This window comes from Arachis stenosperma, chromosome 7 (assembly GCF_014773155.1).
Source record: "Arachis stenosperma cultivar V10309 chromosome 7, arast.V10309.gnm1.PFL2, whole genome shotgun sequence".
Taxonomy (NCBI): Eukaryota; Viridiplantae; Streptophyta; class Magnoliopsida; order Fabales; family Fabaceae; genus Arachis; species Arachis stenosperma.
Genome location: NC_080383.1, coordinates 83,745,608 through 83,769,838, shown reverse-complemented (window position 1 = coordinate 83,769,838; position 24,231 = coordinate 83,745,608). Strand labels below are relative to the sequence as shown.

At 38.6% G+C, this 24,231-nt stretch overlaps 1 non-coding gene across 1 annotated transcript; it reads left to right on the top strand.

The window, feature by feature from the left end:
• The first annotated feature begins 17,611 nt into the window (after window positions 1-17,611).
• Window positions 17,612-17,719, top strand: LOC130943070 (small nucleolar RNA R71). Its single transcript, XR_009071606.1, has one exon. It is a non-coding gene; the product is annotated as a small nucleolar RNA R71 (small nucleolar RNA).
• Window positions 17,720-24,231: the final 6,512 nt, after the last annotated feature.

Below are 24,231 nucleotides of genomic sequence, written 5' to 3'. Positions count from 1 at the left end.
GATCGAATTGGCAGCTGTAACGGAGTTGAATAGAAATGATCGTTTAATTGGTCTGGTATAGATTAAAAAAAAAGTTAATGGTCAAATTAATTTTCGAAAAATAAATCGTTTTTAAATTTATTTTAAAAAAAATTTATCAATTAAATTAATTTTTTAAAAATTATAAATTAATCATATTTGTCTTTTTGTTACTCTATTAATCGTTAAAACGATTGATAACGTGAAAACATTGATTAACACCATACAAGACACTTGATATGTCTAATTAGTAATTAGACATTGACTATATACATACTATAGAAACGAGATTTCATAAGTTCAGGTCCTTGAGAACAGAACAAAAAAAGGGCAGAATTTATAGTTTGCCAAAAAAAAGATACTGCTATTTTGAAGAGACAGTTATCGCACTTGAAAACCTATCTGGATGGCATTAAATATATGACTGGCTTACCCAATATTATCATAATCGTTGATCAGCAAGAGGAGGTGATAGGTTCTATAGGAACTGGATGATCTTATTTGGTCAAATACCTAGCGACAAACTCCTATGCGAAAGCACTTTTTCACTCTTTCATATACTAGGGGATTTCACTTGGAAAAGAGAATGTTCTATACTAATGAACTCGGGTGCATAACCATAACTATGGGTTCCAATGTACGAGATCTTGTAGCACTTACCAATAAGGCCCTATCGATTAGTATTATACAAAAGAAATCCATTACCCCACGTGCAAAATTATAGAGGGTCCCTTTTAATATATATATATATATATATATATATATATATATATATATATATATATTTATATTTATATTTATATTTGGTCAGATAGATAGCCTCTAATCCTAGGCATTACCCACTCACAAAACACACTCACACACACTACATGAGTTCATTTAAGGGTTTATTTTTCCTTCCATATGACTTGAACCTGGGTGTGATTGTTAAGGAGGCATATGTTTTGCCACTCAATCAAGCCTCCAACCACAAAGATATTGTTCATATTCTGACCCAAAACATAAAAGTTAGGCCCAATAAGAATAAAAGGCCTAACTCAAGGGGGAGCATCTACGGCTCTACCATATGCTCGACCTCTTTAAAGAGGTCGGAACCGCAAAGGAGCCTAGCTTTACTTGCCCAAGCAAGTAACTGCCTCTGCAAATCTCTCCAACTATCTCTATCTTCCCTTAAAGATAGATCCTAACAAACTCCCCAGATAAGGAGAATGATTATTCATCAATAAAGATGGAACTACTTCAATAAAGGTGGTTATTAACTCTACTATAAATACACTGACACTCCTTAAGTATATTTACGTTCTAATCTACTAAAAACCTACATAAAACCCTTGCTAACTTAAGTATTAGAGTCACTTACAGGTACCACCCCCCGCCTCCTCACAAGAAACTCGGACGACGGCACCTTGGCACGAGAACAAGTCGAACGCTGCCCCACAAGGAGTCTGGACCTCACATCTAGGCCCAAATCAACGTTTCAGATAACCCTCAAAATATTGGCATTGTTGCCAGGAACCTGAAATTCAACCCTTGACAATGGCGGACGATCACTACGAAGACAGTCACACAGCATCTGAATCAGAACCAGAGCCTCACCGTGACGATCTCACACTTGCAATACTTCCACCACGGGAAAGAACGCACATTTTCCATGGAGAAGGGACATCGGAAAATCCTTAGCCAAGACGGATTCAAGCAGAGGTGCAACCACAGCAGATGAAGAACCTCCCCATTCAACAAAGATACTAGGTCTAGTCCATGGTCACCATGGACGACTAAAACAGCTTGAGCAAAAAGCTGGGCGTCAACGGAAAGCAGAACGAAAACTGTGAAGGAAAGTATGACGACAAAGGGAGCTAAAAAAAACTCTTAAGATTGGAAGATAATCTCCGAAGATGAAGTAACCGAACAGATCGGGAAGAAAGCCCAATAGGAGGAGAAGATCCGTTTGTAAAAGAAATCGTGCGGGTCAAAGTTTCAAGGAATTTCAAAATCCTCGACATGGATCTTACGATGTAACGACCAACCTGAGACACTATCTCAGCAACTTCAAGAGTCGAATGTACCTAACTGATGCCTCTGACGCTACTCGTTATAAAGCATTCCCGACAACTTTGACCAAAGATGTAATGAAGTGGTTCGATAACTTACCGCCCAGATCGGTAACTTGTTTTGACGATCTGGAAAGAAAGTTTCTTACTAGATTCTCCGATCAGAAGGATAAGGTAAAGCATGCTCGAGCCTGTTAGGAGTTAAACAAGAAGTCGGTAAGACGCTTCGAGATTATATGGAAAGATTCAATAAAGCATGCTTGGCAATACCAAACCCACCCACTGAAGCAGTAATAATGGGATTAGCTAATGGCCTTAAAGAAGGGTCATTCTCTCAATTCATATCCAAGCAACACCCGGCCTCCTTGTACGAAGTACAAGAGCGAATAGAAAAATACATCAACATGGAGGAGAATTTTCGACTAAGAGAGCCACTCCCGAGACCCAGCCTACCCCATCCACCTCGGGAAAAAGAGAAAGGAGCTAAGAAGAAGGAAGAATATAACCCGAAGAAACCTCGAAGGTATCACAACTATACTCTCCTTCGGATCTCTCTTGTAGATCTTTACAGAGAGATATGCCATATAGAGAAGCTTCCACCTCCTCGTCCAATTAAGCACAAAAAAGCAGAAAGTCTGACAGAATACTATGAGTACAACAAACTCTATGGGCATTCTACTAAGGATTGTTATGACTTAAATAATGTCATAGAAAAATTGGTTAGAGAAGGTCGACTAGACAAATACTTAGCAGATAGGTCGGATGATCAAAGGAAGAGAAAGAAATATTGGTGCGGAATTTATAACCCACAAACTAACCGGCAAGTGCACCAAGGTCGACTAGACAAATACTTAGCAGATAGGTCGGATGATCAAAGGAAGAGAAAGAAATATTGGTGCGGAATTTATAACCCACAAACTAACCGGCAAGTGCACCGGATCATACCAAGTAATACCTCAGGTGAGTGAGGGTCGATCCCACGAGGATTAATGGACTAAGCAACAATGGTTGATTAATTTAGTTATTTAGACAAACAGAAAAGAGCGTTTGGGTCTCACTTGCATTAAACAGTAAATTCAAAAAATTAATAAAGCAAGCAGTAAATAGGTTGTGAAATATGTATGGAGAAACAGTTAAGGCTTTAGAGTTATCTATTTTCCGGATTGACTTTTCTTACTAGCTATTTTAATCATGCAAGATTTAATTCATGACAAACTATATGTGACTAAACCCTAATTCCTTTGACCTTTTTAGTCTCATCTAACTCTCATCAACCGCCAATGCCTTGGTCAATTAATTCCAATTAGAGAGTGAAGTTCAATTCTAGTTATATGCCACAGAAATTCTAATTACCCAAACATAAGAGGATTATATGTCACGTATCCCGTTAAATCCAGATAATTAGAAATTTAGGAAAATATGTTTTCAAGCTGTTGTTCAACTAAAGAGCTTTTCCAAGTTATACAACAACTCAATTAGAAAGAGGGTCATACTTCCGTTCCACCCAATTTCATGAGATAAAGAACAAAAATAATTCTTGAATTATATGAATCAATACATGAATTAAAATAGAAAAATAATAGAATCAATCCATACAATAGACAGAGCTCCTAACCTTAACAGTGGAGGTTTAGTTGCTCATGGTTCAGAGTGGAAACTAGGATTCTCTTAAACTATAAATTTGGAATGAGGTAGAAGAGAAGAACAGAGCCGAAGGGCTAATTCTTTTCCCTTATATATTTAATCCTAATTAATGTAAAAATATATTTCCTAAAACTAAATAATATCTTTTCTTATTTTTAAATAAAATAAAGTTTAAATTAGAATTAATAGGAGATTGCGTGCTTGCTTCTTGGAGAGTTGGGGACCACTTGATTCCTTAATAATCCGTGCCTAACTTGAGAAATCTCAAGTTAGGCGCAGCCTTGGCCGAATTGATCGAGGAAAAGTATGAACTATTATACATCGTTGGAAAGCTCTGGAAGTTAGCTTTCCAACACCACTATAATCACGTCAATTAGACCTTTGTAGCTTGAGTTATTCAGGTTTGAGTGCAGAGAGGTCAGGGTTGACAGCATCATTCGCTTTCTTCTCTTTTTATGCGGAAACTCCATCAAATCCAAATGCTACCTAAAATAAACAGAATTGCACATGACTCAAAGTAGCATCCATAGTGGCTAAAAGATAATTAATTCTTGATTAAACTCAACAAATTAAATGCAAATTCACTAGAAAAAGGTAGGAAAGATGCTCACATATCAGATATAAAGAAGGAAGACGACAAGAACATCCACCTCAAACTCCCGAGCAACACATACACATGATAAATAGGGGTTTTGCTGGAGAAGGAATATCAATGTCATCAAGAACAAGTCATCTCAAAGAAGTATACCAAGTCGGAAAAGATAGTAGATCTCCCGACTTGCCAACAATCTCGTTCACTAAAGAAGATACTCAAGGGTAACGCCTGGCCATGATGACTCCGTGGTGATAACTATGATCCTCGCTAATGCAAACCTCCATAAAACACTAATAGATCAAGGTAGCTCGGCGGATATACTATTTAAACTCGCTTTTGACAAGCTCAGATTGGAAGAAAATGATCTAAAGGCATACCCAGATAACCTCTTTGGACTAGGGGATACACCGATCCGACCTCTCGGATATATATCTCTATACACCACTTTTGGAAAAGGCACAAAGTCAAAGACATTTAGCATTGACTACATTGTAGTTGACATCACTTCGGCATACAACACCTTAATAGGTCGGACAACCTTGAACCGATTTGTAGTTGTTGTCTCTACACCCCACTTATGCATGAAGTTTTCCACAACAGAAGGGATTGCCACCATAATGGGAGATTGAAAACTAGCACGCAAATGCTACAATGAAAGTCTTAATTTAAAAGGTAGTTGATGAGCGGATAATTTATACGCTTTTTGGCATTGTTTTTAGTATGTTTTTAGTAGAATTTAGTTAGTTTTTATTGTATTTTTATTAGTTTTTAGTTAAAATTCACTTTTCTGGACTTTACTATGAGTTTGTGTGTTTTTCTGTGATTTCAGGTATTTTCTGGCTGAAATTGAGGGACTTGAGCAAAAATCTGATTCAGAGACTGAAAAGGACTGCAGATGCTGTTGGATTCTGACCTCCCTGCACTCGAAGTGGATTTTCTGGAGCTACAGAAGCCCAATTGGCGCGCTCTCAACGGCGTTGGAAAGTAGACATCCTGGGCTTTCCAGCAATATATAATAATCTATACTTTGCCCGAGATTTGATGGCCCAAACCGGCGTTTCAAATCAGCTCAAGAATGCCCGGCGTTAAACGCCGGAACTGGCACAAGAATGGGAGTTAAACGCCCAAACTGGCACAAAAGCTGGCGTTTAACTCCAAGAGAAGTCTCTACACGAAAATGCTTCAATGCTCAGCCCAAGCACACACCAAGTGGGCCCAGAAGTGGATTTTTATGTCATTTACTCATCTTTGTAAACCCAAGGCTACAAGTTCCCTATAAATAGGACATTTTACTATTGTATTTTCATCTTTAGATCTTTGAATCTTTTGATCATTGGGAGGCTGGCCATTCGGCCATGCCTAGACCTTGTTCTTATGTATTTTCAATGGTGGAGTTTCTACACACCATAGATTAAGGTGTGGAGCTCTGCTGTACCTCGAGTATTAATGCAATTACTATTGTTCTTCTATTCAATTCAGTTTGTTCTTATTCCAAGATATTCATTCGCTCTCAAGAACTTGATGAATGTGATGATTATGTGACGCTCATCATCATTCTCACTTATGAATGCGTGACTGACAACCACGTCCGTTCTACAAGCAAACAAGGCTCTAATGTTTATCTCTTGGGTTCTTTAACCGGAATCTTCGTGGTATAAGCTAGAATTGATGGCGGCATTCAAGAGAATCCGGAAGGTCTAAACCTTGTCTGTGGTATTCTGAGTAGGATTCAATGATTGAATGACTGTGACGAGCTTCAAACTCGCGATTGTGGGGCGTTAGTGACAGACGCAAAAGAATCACTGGATTCTATTCCGACATGATCGAGAACCGACAGCTGGATAGCCGTGTCGTGACAGGGTGCGTTGAACATTTCCACTGAGAGGACGGGACTGTAGCCATTGACAACGGTGATGCCCAACATACAGCTTGCCATGGAAAGGAGTAAGAAGGATTGGATGAAGACAGTAGGAAAGCAGAGAGACGGAAGGGACAAAGCATCTCCATTCGCTTATCTGAAGTTCTCACCAATGAATTACATAAGTATCTCTATCTTTATCTTTATGTTTTATTCACATATTCTCCACAACCATTTGAGTTTACCTGACTAAGATTTACAAGGTGACCATAGCTTGCTTCATACCAACAATCTCTGTGGGATCGACCCTTACTCGCGTAAGGTTTATTACTTGGACGACCCAGTACACTTGCTGGTTAGTAGTGCGAAGTTGTGATAAAGAGTTGAGATTGCAATTGAGCGTACCATGTTGATGGCGCCATTGATGATCACAATTTCGTGCACCAAGTTTTTGGCGCCGTTGCCAGAGATTGTTTCGAGTATGGACAACTGACGGTTCATCTTGTTGCTTAGATTAGGTATTTTTCAGAGTTCTTAAGAATGAATTCTAGTGTTTCAAGGTGATGTTCTTATCATCACCAAAGCTGATTGATTATCATCAATTTAGCTATTGAATGCAATGTCCTGCTGAAGCTTGGCTATCCATGTCTAATTCCTTTAGACTGAAGCTTTAGACTAACATTGCATGATTCCTGGAATTCTCATTAAGAATTTTGATACCTTTATTTTCTTCTCCACTTAATTTTCGAAAAACCAAAAAAATTACAAAATCATAAAAAACCAAAAAAATATTGCATGTTTCATGTTGAGTCTAGTGTCTCATTTTGAGTTTAGTGTCAATTGCATGTTTTCTGTTCTTCTTACATTCATTCATGTGTCTTAAGTGATCTTCAAGATGTTCTTGATGATTTCCTTGCTCTGATCTTTGAATTCTCTTGACTTGAGTGTTTTGTTATATGCATTCTCATTTTAGTGTCAGTAGTATACAAACTGCTAAGTTTGGTGTCTTGCATGCATTGTTATTTGATTTTAGTTGCATTTTGATTATTCCTCATTATTAAAAATCCAAAAATATTTTTAATTTGTGTCTTTTCAAGTCAGTAATACAGGGAATTGAAGATTCAGAACATACAGCAGAGGAATTACACAGAAAAAGCTGGGCGTTCAAAACGCCCAGTGAAGAAGGGCAAACTGGCGTTTAAACGCCAGCCAGGGTGCCTGGCTGGGCGTTTAACGCCCAAAAGGGTAGTGGTTTGGGCGTTAAACGCCAGAATGTGCACCATTCTGGGCGTTTAACGCCAGGATGGCACAAGAGGGAAGATTCTGTTTTAATGCAAATTTTTTCAAGTTTTCAAAGTTTTTCAAAATCAAATCTTTTTCAAATCAAATCTTTTCAATCAAATCTTTTTCAAAATCAATTTCTTTCCATTTTCAAAGATACTTGCTATCAATTAATGATTTGATTCAACATTTCAAGTATGTTGCCTTTTCTGTTGAGAAAGGTTTAATGTTTGAATCATATCTTTTCTTGTTAGGCAAGTCATTAATTTTTAAAATCAAATCTTTTTAAAATTGTTTTCAAATCATATCTTTTCAATCATATCTTTTTAAAACCATAACTTTTCAATCATATCTTTTTAATCACATCTTTTTCAAAATAGTTTTCAATCATATCTTTTTTATTTCTAATTTCAAAATCTTTTTCAAAAATCACTTGATTTCTTTCCCACTTGATTTCAAGAAGGTGATCCGAGCCGGGTTCTTCTGGCTGACCTTACAAAGAAAAGCGGCTGAGTTCATTAAAAAGTGTTCGCCTTGCCAGAAGCATGCCAATTTTCATGTGGCACCTTCTGAAGAGCTTATCAGCGTCACCTCACCCTGGCCGTTTACAAAATAGGGACTCGATCTTTTCAGACCATTTCTCCAAGCTCCAGGACAAATCAAATACCTCATAATGGGATTGACTACTTCACTAAGTAAATTGAGGCAGAACCACTAGCAACCATCACTTTCTAGAGAAGTCGGAAATTCCTCTATAAGAACATTGTCACAAGGTTTGGAGTTTCTCACTCCATTACCACAGACAATGGAACCCAGTTTATCGACTCGACCTTTAGAAACCTGGTGGCCAACCTCAAAATAAAACACCAATTCACATTGGTGGAATATTCTCATGCCAATGGACAAGTTGAAGTTGCAAATAATATTATATTGACCGGGTTGAAGTGTCGACTACAAGATGCAAATGGAGCATGGGCCGACGAGCTCCCTCAAGTCTTATGGGCATATCAGACAACCCTTCATTCTACAACCAGGGAATCACCTTTCTAATTTTCTTACGGAATGGAGGCTATGGTCCCCATAGAAATCGCTGAAGAGTCACCCAGGGTTGTATTCTACAATGAAGGGGCCAATACCCAAGCATAAAAGGAAGAGCTTTACCTCCTTCCAGAAATTTGAGAGAAAGCTCAGATCAGAGAAGAAGCCCTAAAGCAAAGAATGACCCTAAGATACAATCAGAAGGTGATAAAAAGAAACTTTGCCGCAAACGACCTCATACTGAAGCAAAATGATATCGGAGTTTAGAAGTCGGGTAAAAGGAAGCTAGCTGCAAATTGAAAAGGACCCTACAAGATTATCGAAGTCTTAGAAAAAGGCTACTACAAGGTGTCTGACCTGCAAGGACGGGAGCTTCCAAGGTCGTGGCATGCATGTAATCTGAAGAAGTACTACAGTTAGGAAGCGTACCTTGTTCTCTGGCATACTCTTTTTCCCAACCTTAAGATTTTTTTTCCCTAAAAAGGGTTTTTTCTAAAGGGGGTTTTAACAAGGCGCCACAGCAAGGGCTAAGGGTAGTCAAAAACCCATAGTAGCAAATTTACATAAGCAAATTTCTCATTTATTAATAAAATTCCATTTTCTCCCCAAAAGTTTCCTATAAAACGCAGTTTAATTTAAGTTTGGTAAACCATGAAAATCATTGCCCGACCTAAAATGGTAGGCAAGATGAAGCGACGAGGTACAAGTTATTGTAAAAAGTTATATAAACAACTCAGTGAAAATGGACCTTAGAATCAAGGTAGAACAAACGAGAAGTGTAAAAGTAACTTAACAAAGTCCGATTACATGAAGTTGAAACTTATAAAAGGGAAACTAGAATAAACAAGTTTAACATTTTGAAGCTCAACGAAAAAACAACATTAGAAATTGTCAAAGTACAATCCCCGACTAAGTAATTCAAAAAATACCTAACATCATTGCTAAGTTGTAGAAAGGTTCTTTAAAATTTAAATGTTGTTGGAAGATAACTTAAAAAAGTTTGTTTAAAAAAACTACTAGCTATTACAAAAAATAAATTCTTCATCAAAGACCCACAAGTTGGGCCACCCAAAAAACAATGGAACCAAAACCACTAAAACCTACGATGAAAGGCCAAGTAAAGGATTAAGTTCCTCCCAATTACTACATCCTAACCTCGGACAGGAGGGGTCGGAGGATGAACAGAGACTGGCACGGTCGGGATGGCACCAGGTGGTGAAGGAGGGAGCTCGGCATTAACAGCATCAGAAGGGACCTCGGGAGTTTGAGAAGTCTCTTCGACCTGAGCACCCGAAGATTTCGGCTCAGGCAAAGCCTTATCCTCATCATCATCATGGGCTAGAACAATCTTTTCGTCCACCACAATGTTATCTTGACTGAATAGAGAAAGACCGACATCAGAAGCCAGAACTTGAACCTGGGCCTTCAGATTGGGCGAACATTCCGTCCATCCCTTCAGCCACAGACTCCAGGGTGGCATATCATTCCTTGGCCTTCCAATTTCTCCTTAAGGTTGAGTTTTTCCCCAAAAATCGAGCATAGCTCTCCTCGGCCTTCTTTTGTAACCCCTCTATCAAAGCTATAGCTGCCCCCGCCTTTTTTATTCTGGCCTGAGCCTTCTCCAAGTCGGATGATAGCCCGTCCTTCTCCTCTTCCAACTCCCTTTTGATTCCACTTAACTTCTCCACCTCAGCTTTGGTGGCCACTAAGGCACTCTGAGTAGTGCTAAGAGGTGTCTTCTTCAACTCCTTGGATAAAGAAGCACACACTCCGGCAATCCAAATTTTGTTTGAGCCATGAGCTGGAGATGATTCTGAATAGCCATGCCATTCATACTAATGCGGCTGTGAGGGAGAATGTTCTTTTCACTCCAAGCCAGCTCTTCAAAACCATTATCATATATACTACTCCCCTCTTTAATGGTTTCTTTGCCTTTGAGAGGGGGCTCTGAGGATGAAGGAGAAGGGGGATTGTCACGGTCACTGGAGGGGAGTCAGGATGTACTAACCGACTTGAGGGAGTAAGGATGATCTTCTTCTGGGACGAAGTACCCGAGTCCAATTTCCTTGGAGTAGATCGGACAGAGGTACCCCCAGCTTCCTTCTCTTGGACTTGAATGCTTCGAGCTACGACATTTTTTTTGGTCTGGCGCTGTTTCATTGTTGCAGACTTCGGAGCCATATTCTCTGCAAAACAAAAATAAAAGGCACCTTAGTTAGCCAAATTACAAATCAAAGTCATAAAGCTAAAGGTCTGAAAGCTACCTAGCTCAGACCGAAGCAAACTAGGGTCCCCTAAGAATTTTTTAGTATCCAAGTGAGGAGCCCGGCCCGAGCACATCTACCATACACTTCTCAAGTTTGTCTAGGGTATCTACACCATATTTGGCTAGCATGGATTTTTCTTACCAATACAGTGGAAAGAAAGGTTCATCATTATCATCCAAATAGAAAGGTCGGACACCCTCTACAGCTCATACTCTGAAGAAATAGTTTTTAAAGTCATGGAAGGATTCATCAAAAATGGAAAAAAAAATCTTTGTACCCTGAACAAAACGAAAGGAAAGCCAATATGACTTTCCTTTTGAAGACCCGGGTTTGGTCAAGACAAAAAGGTAAAAAAAAGACCTTGAGAGAAGATCGGACATCGAGCTCCCAGCACAAAAGTTGGTACATCTAGAGGAAAGCCCAAGAATTCGGGTGAAACTGGGTAGGAGCAACATTACAAGTCCAGAGGATGTTCTCAAAGTCAGAAAAAGGAAGTTTAATGCCTAATTTTGTAAAGAAGCAATCATATGCATGGAAAAAGGGGCATTCTAATTTGTCTAAAGGAGGGAAACACACTCTCTCCTCAGGATCTGGCACTAGTAACTCAGAATTCCGCTCATCCTCCCGACTTTTACATAGCCTACTGGTGCACGAAATTGTGATCATCAATGGCGCCATCAACATGGTACGCTCAATTGCAATCTCAACTCTTTATCACAACTTTGCACAACTAACCAGCAAGTGCACTGGGTCGTCCAAGTAATAAACCTTACGCGAGTAAGGGTCGATCCCACGGAGATTGTTGGTATGAAGCAAGCTATGGTCATCTTGTAAATCTCAGTCAGGCATATTCAAATGGTTATAGATGATTTATGAATAAAGCATAAAATAAAGATAGAGATACTTATGTAATTCATTGGTGAGAATTTCAGATAAGCGTATGGAAATGCTTTGTCCCTTCCGTCTCTCTGCTTTTCTACTGTCTTCATCCAATCCTTCTTACTCCTTTTCATGGCAAGCTGTATGTTGGGCATCACCGTTGTCAATGGCTACAGTCCCGTCCTCTCAGTGAAAATGTTCAACGTGCTCTGTCACAGCACGGCTAATCATCTGTCGATTCTCAATCAGGTTGGAATAGAATCCATTGATTCTTTTGCGTGTGTCACTAACACCCAGCCTTCAGGAGTTTGAAGCTCGTCACAGTCATTTAATCCTTGAATCCTACTCAGAATACCACAGACAAGGTTTAGACCTTCCGGATTCTCTTGAATGCCGCCATCAATTCTAGCTTATACCACAAAGATTCTGATTAAGGAATCCAAGAGATAAACATTCAAGCCTTGTTTGCTTGTAGAACGGAGGTGGTTGTCAGGCACGCATTCATAAGTGAGAATGATGATGAGCATCACATAATCATCACATTCATCATGTTCTTGGGTACGAATGAATATCTTAGAACAAGAATAAGCTGAATTGAATAGAAGAACAATAGAAATTACATTAATACTCGAGGTACAGCAGAGCTCCACACCTTAATCTATGGTGTGTAGAAACTCCACCGTTGAAAATACATAAGAACAAGGTTCAAGCATGGCTGTGAGGCCAGCCCCCCAATAATCTAAGAACTAGACGTCCAAAGATGATCCTAAGATCTAAAATGATCAAAAGATTAGAATACAATAGTAAAAGGTCCTATATGTAGAGAACTAGTAGCCTAGGGTTTACAGAGATGAGTAAATGACATAAAAATCCACTTCCGGGACCACTTGGTGTGTGCTTGGGCTGAGCATTGAAGCTTTCATGTGTAGAGACTTTTCTTGGAGTTAAACGCCAGCTTTTGTGCCAGTTTGGGCGTTTAACTCCCATTCTTGTGCCAGTTCCGACGTTTAACGCCGGGCAGTTTTGAGCTGATTTGGAACGCCGGTTTGGGCCATCAAATCTTGGGAAAAGTATGGACTATTATACATTGCTAGAAAGCCCAGGATGTCTACTTTCCAACGCAATTGAGAGCGCGCCAATTAGGCTTCTGTAGCTCCAGAAAATTCACTTCGAGTGCAGGGAGGTCAGAATCCAACAGCATCTGCAGTCCTTTTCAGCCTCTGAATCAAATTTTTGCTCAGGTCCCTCAATTTCAGCCAGAAAATACCTGAAATCACAGAAAAATACACAAACTCATAGTAAAGTCTAGAAAAGTGAATTTTAACTAAAAACTAATAAAAATATAATAAAAACTAACTAAAACATACTAAAAACAATGCCAAAAAGCGTATAAATTATCCGCTCATCACAACACCAAACTTAAATTGTTGCTTGTCCCCAAGCAACTGAAAATCAAATAAGATAAAAATAAGGGAATATGCAATGAATTCCAAAAGCATCTATGAAGATCAGTATTAATTAGATGAGCGGGGCTTTTAGCTTTTTGCCTCTGAACAGTTTTGGCATCTCACTCTATCCTTTGAAATTCAGAATGATTGGCTTCTATAGGAACTCAAAATCCAGATAGTGTTATTGATTCTCCTAGTTAAGTATGATGATTCTTGAACACAGCTACTTTATGAGTCTTGGCCGTGGCCCAAAGCACTCTGTCTTCCAGCATTACCACCGGATACATACATGCCACAGACACATAACTGGGTGACCCTTTTCAGATTGTGACTCAGCTTTGCTAGAGTCCCCAATTAGAGGTGTCCAGGGTTCTTAAGCACACTCCTTTTGCCTTGGATCACAACTTTATTTTTTTTCTTTTTCTTTTTCTTTTTCCCTTTTTTTTGAATATTCACTGCTTTTTCTTACTTCAAGAATCATTTTTATGATTTTTCAGATCCTCAGTAACATGTCTCCTTTTTCATCATTCTTTCAAGAGCCAATCATTCATGAACAACAAATTCAAAAGACATATGCACTGTTCAAGCATACATTCAGAAACCAAAAGTATTGCCACCACATCAAAATAATTAATCTGTTATAAAATTCAAAATTCATGCAATTCTTCTCTTTTTCATTTAAAAACATTTTTCATTTAAGAAAGGTGATGGATTCATAGGACATTCATAACTTTAAGGCATAGACACTAAGACACTAATGATCATGAGACACAAACATAAATAAAACATAAAGCATAATTTTCGAAAAAACAGGAAAATAAAGAACAAGGAGATTAAAGAACGGGTCCACCTTAGTGATGGCGGCTTGTTCTTCCTCTTGAAGATCTTATGGAGTGCTTGAGCTCCTCAATGTCTCTTCCTTGCCTTTGTTGCTCCTCTCTCATGATTCTTTGATCTTCTCTAATTTCATGGAGGAGGATGGAATGTTCTTGGTGCTCCACCCTTAGTTGTCCCATGTTGGAACTCAATTCTCCTAGGGAGGTGTTGATTTGCACCCAATAGTTTTGTGGAGGAAAGTGCATCCCTTGAGACATCTCAGGGATTTCATGATGAGTGGGATCTCTTGTTTGCTCCATCCTTTTCTTAGTGATGGGCTTGTCCTCATCAATGAGGATGTCTCCCTCTATGTCAATTCCAACTGAATAACAGAGGTGACAAATGAGATGAGGGAAGGCTAACCTTGCCAAGGTAGAGGACTTGTCCGCCACCTTATAAAGTTCTTGGGCTATAACCTCATGAACTTCTACTTCCTCTCTAATCATGATGCTATGAATCATGATGGCCCGGTCTATAGTAACCTCGGACCGGTTGCTAGTGGGAATGATTGAGCGTTGGATAAACTCCAACCATCCCCTAGCCACGGGCTTGAGGTCATGCCTTCTCAGTTGAACCGGCTTCCCTCTTGAATCTCTCTTCCATTGAGCGCCCTCTTCACAAATATCTATGAGGACTTGGTCCAACCTTTGATCAAAGTTGACCCTTCTAGTGTAAGGGTGTTCATCTTCTTGCATCATGGGCAAGTTGAATGCCAACCTTACATTTTCCGGACTAAAATCTAAGCATTTCTCCCGAACCATTGTAAGCCAATTCTTTGGGTCCGGGTTCACACTTTGATCATGGTTCTTGGTGATCCATGCATTGGCATAGAACTCTTGAACCATTAAGATTCTGACTTGTTGAATGGGGTTGGTAAGAACTTCCCAACCTCTTCTTCGGATCTCATGTCGGATCTCCGGATATTCACTCTTTTTGAGTTTGAAAGGGACCTCGGGGATCACCTTCTTCATGGCCACAACTTCATAGAAGTGGTCTTGATGCACCCTTGAGATGAATCTCTCCATCTCCCATGACTCGAAGGTGGAAGCTTTTGCCTTCCCTTTCCTCTTTCTAGAGGTTTCTCCGGCCTTAGGTGCCATAAATGGTTATGGAAAAACAAAAAGCAATGCTTTTACCACACCAAACTTAGAAGGTTTGCTCGTCCTAGAGCAAAAGAAGAAAGAAGATAGTAGAAGAAGAAGAAATGGAGGATATGGAGGGGGCTTTGTGTATGGGCCAAGGGAAAGAAGTAGTGTGTATGATGTGTGAAAATGAGAGGGTGAAGATGGGTTTATATAGGAGTGGAGAGGGGGTGTATAGTTCGGCCATTATGGGTGGGTTTGGGAGGAAAAGTGGTTTGAATTTGAATGGTGAGGTAGGTGGGGTTTTATGAAGGATGGATGTGAGTGGTGAAGAGAATAGTGGGATTTGATAGGTGAGGGGTTTTTGGGGAAGAGGTGTTGAGGTGATTGGTGAATGGGTGAAGAAGAGAGAGAGTGGTGGGGTAGGTGGGGATCCTGTGGGGTCCACAGATCCTGAAGTGTCAAGAAAAATTTATCCCTGCACCAAGTGGCGAGCAAAAATGCTCTTTATGCCAATTCTGGCGTTAAACGCCAGGCTGGTACCCATTTCTGGCGTTTAACGCCAGCTTCTTGCCCTTTCCTGGCGTTTAACGCCAGTCTGGTGCCCCTTTCTGGCCTTAAACGCCCAGAATGGTGCCAGACTGGGCGTTAAACGCCCATTTGCTGCCCTTACTGACGTTTAAACGCCAGCAAGGTTTTCCTCCAGGGTGTACTATTTTTCTTTCTGTTTTTCATTCAGTTTTTGCTTTTTCAATTGATTTTGTGACTTCCCATGATCATCAACCTACAGAAAACATAAAATAACAAAAGAAGATAGATAAATATAACATTGGGTTGCCTCCCAACAAGCGCTTCTTTAATGTCAATAGCTTGACAGTGGGCTCTCATGGAGCCTCACAGATACTCAGAGCAATGTTGGAACCTCCCAACACCAAACTTAGAGTTTGAATGTGGGGGTTCAACACCAAACATAGAAGTTGGTTGTGGCCTCCCAACACCAAACTTAGAGTTTGACTGTGGGGGCTCTGTTTGGCTCTGTTTTGAGAGAAGCTCTTCATGCTTCCTCTCCATGGTAACAGAGGGATATCCTTGAGCCTTAAACATAAAGGATTCTTCATTCACTTGAATGATCAATTCTCCTCTGTCCACATCAATAACAGCCTTTGCTGTGGCTAGGAAGGGTCTGCCAAGGATGATAGATTCATCCATGCACTTTCCAGTCTCTAGGACTATAAAATCAGTAGGGATGTAATGGTCTTCAACCTTCACCAAAAGATCCTCTACAAGTCCATAAGCTTATTTTCTTGAATTATCTGCCATCTCTAGTAAGATTCTTGCAGCTTGTACCTCAAAGATCCCTAGCTTCTCCATTACGGAGAGAGGCATGAGGTTTATACTTGACCCTAGGTCACACAGAGCCTTCTTAAAGGTCATGGTGCCTATGGTACAAGGTATTTAAAACTTCCCAGGATCCTGTCTCTTTTGAGGTAATTTATGCCTAGACAAGTCATCCAGTTCTTTGGTGAGCAAAGGGGGTTCATCCTCCCAAGTCTCATTACCAAATAACTTGTCATTTAGCTTCATGATTGCTCCAAGGTACTTGGCAACTTGCTCTTCAGTGACATATTCGTCCTCTTCAAAGGAAGAATACTCATCAGAGCTCATGAATGGCAGAAGTAAATCCAATGGAATCTCTATGGTCTCAGTGTGAGCCTCAGATTCCCATAGTTCCTCATTAGGGAACTCATTGGAGGCTAGTGGACGTCCATTGAGGTCTTCCTCAGTGGTGATCACTGCCTCTTCCTCCTCTCCAAATTCGGCCATGTTGATGGCCTTACACTCTCCTTTTGGATTCTCTTCTGTATTGCTTGGAAGAGTACTAGGAGGGAGTTCAGTAATTTTCTTGCTCAGCTGTCCCACTTGTGCCTCCAAATTCCTAATGGATGACCTTGTTTTAGTCATGAAACTTTTAGTGGTTTTGATTAGATCAGAGACCATGGTTGGTAGGCTCTGCTTAGAATTCTCTGTCTGTTGCTGAGAAGATGATGGAAAAGGCTTGCCATTGCTAAACTTGTTTCTTCCACCATTATTGTTGTTGAAACCTTGTTGAGGTCTCTGTTGATCCTTCCATGAGAGATTTGGATGATTTCTCCATGAAGGATTATAGGTGTTTCCATAGGGTTCTCCCATGTAATTCACCTCTTCCATTGAAGGGCTCTCAGGATCATAAGCTTCTTCTTCAGATGAAGCGTCCTTAGTACTGCCTGGTGCAGCTTGCATTCCAGACAGACTTTGAGAGATCATATTGACTTGCTGAGTCAATATTTTGTTCTGAGCCAGTATGGCATTCAGAGTATCAATCTCAAGAACTCCTTTCTTCTGATTCGTCCCATTGTTCACAGGATTCCTTTCAGAAGTGTACATGAATTGGTTATTTGCAACCATTTCAATGAGTTCTTGAGCTTCTGCAGGCGTCTTCTTTAGATGAAGAGATCCTCCAGCAGAGCTGTCCAATGACATCTTGGACAGTTCAGACAGACCATTATAGAAGATACCTATGATGCTCCATTCAGAAAGCATGTCAGAAGGACACTTTCTGATCAATTGTTTGTATCTTTCCCAAGCTTCATAGAGGGATTCACCTTCCTTCTGTTTGAAGGTTTGGACTTCCACTCTAAGCTTACTCAATTTTTGAGGTGGAAAGAACTTTGCCAAGAAGGCATTGACTAGATTTTCCCAAGAGTTCAGGCTTTTTTTAGGTTGTGAGTCAAACCATATCCTAGCTCTGTCTCTTACAGCAAAAGGGAATAGCATAAGTCTGTAGACCTCAGGGTCAACCCCATTAGTCTTGATAGTGTCACAGATTTGCAAGAACTCAGCTAAAAACTGATGAGGATCTTCCAATGGAAGTCCATGGAACTTGCAATTCTGTTGCATTAGAGAAACTAATTGAGGCTTAAGCTCAAAGTTGTTTGCTCCAATGGCAGGGATAGAGATGCTTCTCCCATAGAAGTCGGGAGTAGGTACAGTAAAGTCACCCAGCACCTTCCTTACATTGTTGGCATTGTTGTTATTTTTGGCTGCCATGTCTTCTTCTTGTTTGAAGATTTCTGTTAGGTCCTCTACAAAGAGTTATGCCTTAGCTTCTCTAAGCTTTCGCTTCAAGGTCCTTTCAGGTTCAGGGTCAGCCTCAACAAGAATGCTTTTGTCTTTGCTCCTGCTCATATGAAAGAGAAGAGAACAAGAAAATATAGAATCCTCTATGTCACAGTATAGAGATTCCTTGAGGTGTCAGAGGAAAAAAAAATAGAAGGAAGAGGTAGAAGAATTCGAACTTATCAAGAAAGATGGAGTTCGAATTATGCATTGAGGAGGAGTGTTAGTCCATAAATAGAAGGATGTGAGAAGAGGGGAAGAAATTTTCGAAAATTAAAAGGTTTTAAAAACATTTTAAAAAAAATACTAATTGATTTTCGAAAACTAGGAGTGGAAAAGAAATCAAGTGATTTTTGAAAAAGATTTTGAAATTAGGAATAAAAAAGATATGATTGAAAACTATTTTGAAAAAGATGTGATTAAAAAGATATGATTGAAAAGTTATGGTTTTAAAAAGATATGATTGAGAAGATATGATTTGAAAAACAATTTAAAAAGATTTTGATTTTGAAAATTAATAACTTGCCTAACAAGAAAGATATGATTCAGACATTAAACCTTTCTCAACAGAAAAGGCAACATACTTGAAATATTGAATCAAATCATTAATTGTTAGTAAGTATCTTTGAAAAAGAAAGAAATTGATTTTGAAAATATATGATTGAAAAGATTTGATTTGAAAAAGATTTGATTTTGAAAAATTTTGAAAACTTGAAAAAAAATTTGAATTAAAAACAAAATCTTCCCTCTTGTGCCATCCTGGCGTTAAACGCCCAGAATGGTATACATTCTGGCATTTAACGCCCAAAATGCTACCATTTTGGGCGTTAAACGCCCAGCCAGGCACCCTAGCTAGCGTTTAAACGCCAGTTTTCCTTCCTCACTGGGCGTTTTGAACGCCCAGCTTTTTCTGTGTAATTCCTCTGCTGAATGTTCTGAATCTTCAATTCTCTGTATTATTGACTTGAAAAGACACAAATTAAAAAATTTTTAGATTTTTAATAATGAGGAATAATCAAAATGCAACTAAGATCAAATAAACAATGCATGCAAGACACCAAACTTAGAAGTTTGTATACTATTGACACTAACAAAATGAGAATGCATATGAGAAACAACAAAACACTCAAGACAAGAGAATTTAAAGATCAGAGTAAGGAAATCATCAAGAACAACTTGAAGATCAATGAAGACACATGAATGAATTCGAAAAATGCAAGAAGAATAGAAACATGCAATTGACACCAAACTTAAAATGAGACACTAGACTCAACAAGAAACAAAAAATATTTTTGGTTTTTATGATTTTGTAAATTTTTTTGGATTTTTCAAAAATTAAGTGGAAAAGAAAATAAAGATAACAAAATTCTTAATGAGAATTCCAGGAATCATGCAATGTTAGTCTAAAGCTTTAGTCTAAAGGAATTAGACATGGCTAGCCAAGTTTCAGCAGGACATTGCATTCAAGAGCTAAATTGATGAAAATCAATCAGCTTTGGTGATGATAAGAACATCACCTTGAAACACTAGAATTCATTCTTAAGAACTCTGAAAAATACCTAATCTAAGCAACAAGATGAACCGTCAGTTGTCCAAACTCAAACAATCCCCGGCAACGGCGCCAAAAACTTGGTGCACGAAATTGTGATCATCAATGGCGCCATCAACATGGTACGCTCAATTGCAATCTCAACTATTTATCACAACTTCGCACAACTAACCAGCAAGTGCACTGGGTCGTCCAAGTAATAAACCTTACGCGAGTAAGGGTCGATCCCACGAAGATTGTTGGTATGAAGCAAGCTATAGTCATCTTGTAAATCTCAGTCAGGCAGATTCAAATGGTTATAGATGATTTATGAATAAAGCATAAAATAAAGATAGAGATACTTATGTAATTCATTGGTGAAAATTTCAGATAAGCGTATGGAGATGCTTTGTCCCTTCCGTCTCTCTGCTTTCCTACTGTTTTCATCCAATCCTTCTTACTCCTTTCCACGGCAAGCTGTATGTTGGGCATCACCGTTGTCAGTGGCTACAGTCCCGTCCTCTCAGTGAAAATGTTCAACGCGCTCTGTCATAGCACGGCTAATCATCTGTCAGTTCTCAATCAGGTTGGAATAGAATCTATTGATTCTTTTGCGTGTGTCACTAACGCCCAGCCTTTAGGAGTTTGAAACTCGTCACAGTCATTCAATCCTTGAATCCTACTCAGAATACCACAGACAAGGTTTAGACCTTCCGGATTCTCTTGAATGCCGCTATCAATTCTAGCTTATACCACGAAGATTCTGATTAAGGAATCCAAGAGATAAACATTCAAGCCTTGTTTGCTTGTAGAACGGAGGTGGTTGTCAGGCACGCGTTCATAAGTGAGAATGATGATGAGCATCACATAATCATCACATTCATCATGTTCTTGGGTACGAATGAATATCTTAGAACAAGAATAAGCTGAATTGAATAGAAGAACAATAGTAATTGCATTAATACTCGAGGTACAGTAGAGCTCCACACCTTAATCTATGGTGTGTAGAAACTCCACCGTTGAAAATACATAAGAACAAGGTTCAGGCATGGCCGTGAGGCTAGCCCCCCAATAATCTAAGAACTAGACGTCCAAAGATGATCCTAAGATCTAAAATGATCAAAAGATTAGAATACAATAGTAAAAGGTCCTATATGTAGAGAACTAGTAGCCTAGGATTTACAGAGATGAGTAAATGACATAAAAATCCACTTCCGGGCCCACTTGGTGTGTGCTTGGGCTGAGCATTGAAGCTTTCATGTGTAGAGACTTTTCTTGGAGTTAAACGCCAGCTTTTGTGCCAGTTTGGGCGTTTAACTCCTATTCTTGTGCCAGTTTCGGCGTTTAACGCCGGCCAGTTTTGAGCTGATTTGGAATGCCGATTTAGGCCATCAAATCTTGGGCAAAGTATGGACTATTATACATTGCTGGAAAGCACAGGATGTCTACTTTTCAACGCAGTTGAGAGCGCGCTAATTGGGCTTCTGTAACTCTAGAAAATCCACTTCGAGTGCAGGGAGGTCAGAATCCAACAGCATCTGCAGTCCTTTTCAGCCTCTGAATCAGATTTTTGCTCAGGTCCCTCAATTTTAGCCAGAAAATACCTGAAATCACAGAAAAATACAAAAACTCATAGTAAAGTCCAGAAAAGTAAATTTTAACTAAAAACTAATAAAAATATAATAAAAACTAACTAAAACATACTAAAAACATACTAAAAACAATGCCAAAAAGCGTATAAATTATCCGCTCATCACCTACGGTGTATACGGAATACATCAATGTACTCTTTGTCAACTGCAAAAATAAGAAGAAAGACAATATTATCTACACAAGATAACAAAGAAGGTGGGATATTTGATGACATGTTGACAATTATAGACTGAAACATAAAAGCTACACCTACAAATACAAAATAAACAAGTCATCACTAAAGAGCTCGGCCACAGTAAAAAGAAGTTGGACAAATGCAACAAAACACAAAACACAATTTCAAAAAGATCTTTTTAGAACAGAAATAATAAAAATGGTGTCCCTCCTACATATCGACATCGATACCATTGGGGGCATCACAAATACATTCAACAAGTCACAAACGATAACAAGTTTCTCCAAATGCCAGAAACACAGTCAAACGTTCATAACAAGTAATATCCGGCAACAAAAACAGTTTCAAAAAGGATTCTCAATAAACAAAATGGCAGCAGTCAACAACTTTTCCAAGGAAGACTCAAGATGGAAACAAAACCAACAACTGTAAGAATCTCCGCTACTACTCAAAATATCACCTAAATACAAAAATAGATTCGGAAAACACAGAATAGTTACGCCAAAAGAAGTCAAGAGTACCAATCTTGATGAGATTCGAAGAATAGAAAGGGCACGCCAAACAGCAGTAAGCATGAACGTTCCTCTCCGTACGGAAAAGCAAGATCTTCAAAGGGTCCAGATGGAGAAACCTTGGAACTAAAACCGGTTAGGAAGCGAAAAACAGAAGGAGAAATTGAAAGAGCTTTTGTGAGGAAAGAAGGCAAATAAAGCGTTTTCAGAAACACAAAAAAGGAAAAGAAAAAGAGCGCAAAATATTTTATAAGAGAGAAGGGAAAAAATGGTCATTTCACACCCTTCCTTAAAAGTCGCAACCTACTATTTTATTTATTAGTTTTGATAGTAGATATTTTTAAGAAGCGCTATATTTTTTTGTTTTTTCTTATTAAATATTCCATAACAACTTAGTTAAGAAACAACTAATAAGGAGAAGTAGGAGTAACAATCGATGGAATAGAATAGGGTTTGGATCCAACCCTAATCCTATCTGCGCGTTGAGATTTTTATATAAACTAAATTCTACTCTATTTGCGGGTTGAGAATATTTCAATATTAACCCTATCCATTCTTAACCCATGGGATTATAAAAAAGATGCAATATTATTATATATAACTTGATGATAATTTAAAATAGAGTTGACTTTTATGTAAAAAAATGTATTAAAATATTAATTAATGAACTTTTCTTAGTGACTAATATAACACTCTTACTACCAGAATGTCACGCTTCCAGCTACGTCACTCTAATAGCTAAGATATTATGACAACTTCCATATACTTAATAATAAAATAGGAGCATTTAACTCAGAACCGTAATGTTGTTTTCTTTGAAAAATCGAAATTTTCTTTCTTTTTTTACAAACATGTATATATATAAACAAATTCAATCACAATATTCATATATATATATATATATATATATATATATATATATATATAAACATACGAGACTTTTCATACAAGTAACTTACAAATATTTTAAACATATATATCATTACAATTCCTATTCCTCTTTACAGAATTATAATAACAAAGGCGAGGGAAAAACTATAACTAATATATAAATATACAACACAACCAGAGGTGCAGAAGAAACTCCATAAAATCCTCATCCGTCCTGAAAAGTGAAGTCTATAGGGGGTAAGAACCTAACCACACGGTCTCACTAGAGAAGTTCAGAGTTGTTTTAAGAGGATACATATAAAGAAGAGTATGGGTTTCAACCACAATAATTATCGTTCGTCTTATGAATCTATTCAAACATCAACATATAAATAATATGAAAATCAAAAAGCGTATCTTTATTTATAAAGAGTTCCAATTTTAATAAATCACATAATATTTCAATACATACCAAAGGATCAATCAATCCAAACTTACCAATAACGGCTTCCGATCCAAACACAACCAATCACGGCCTCCACCCCAATATATAGTCAAATCTCGTCCTCTGATCCAACATATAATCAAATCTCGGCCTCCGCCTCACCATATCCACACAACACTCAGTTTCAAAATAGAATCAATCACATACACAAACAATGCAAGGCAAACACAATAGAGAGCAGTTACAACAAGTACCACAATTAACAATTAGACAGAATTCATTAGATAGGCAAACCAAAACACTTAAGCACACTTAAACACTAGCAACCAAATGTAGTATAATCCATGCCTTTCCTACTGGCCATGAGCTCACGCGTCGGTTAAACTACTAGAATTCAACATATTCGGTAGCTAATCCGGATATGAAACACCACAAAACGGAGCAAGTGGACTAAACCGCAATCCTTGCATCTTACCCGCTTAACCTGGAGCAAGTGGGACAAACCTCAACTCTTACATCTTACCCAGGTGAGTGTTTACAATCTCAACCCGAAACAAGTGGGACACGCATCAACATTTGCATCTTACCCAGGTGTTTCAAGTCTAATCTGGAGCAAGTGGAACAAAGTCACAACCCTTGCATCTTACCCAGGTATTTTAAGTCTCAATTCAAAGCAAGTAGGACAAAGTCACAACCCTTGCATCTTACCCAAGTGTTTCAAAAGTCAAGTCTTTATTTTATTTCCATCATAATCAAACTCAAACATAACCAAACTCAACATCAAAACTACAATTATATAATAATTATATTTCAATCAAACCTCATCATTAACATAATCATAATCATCACTAATCA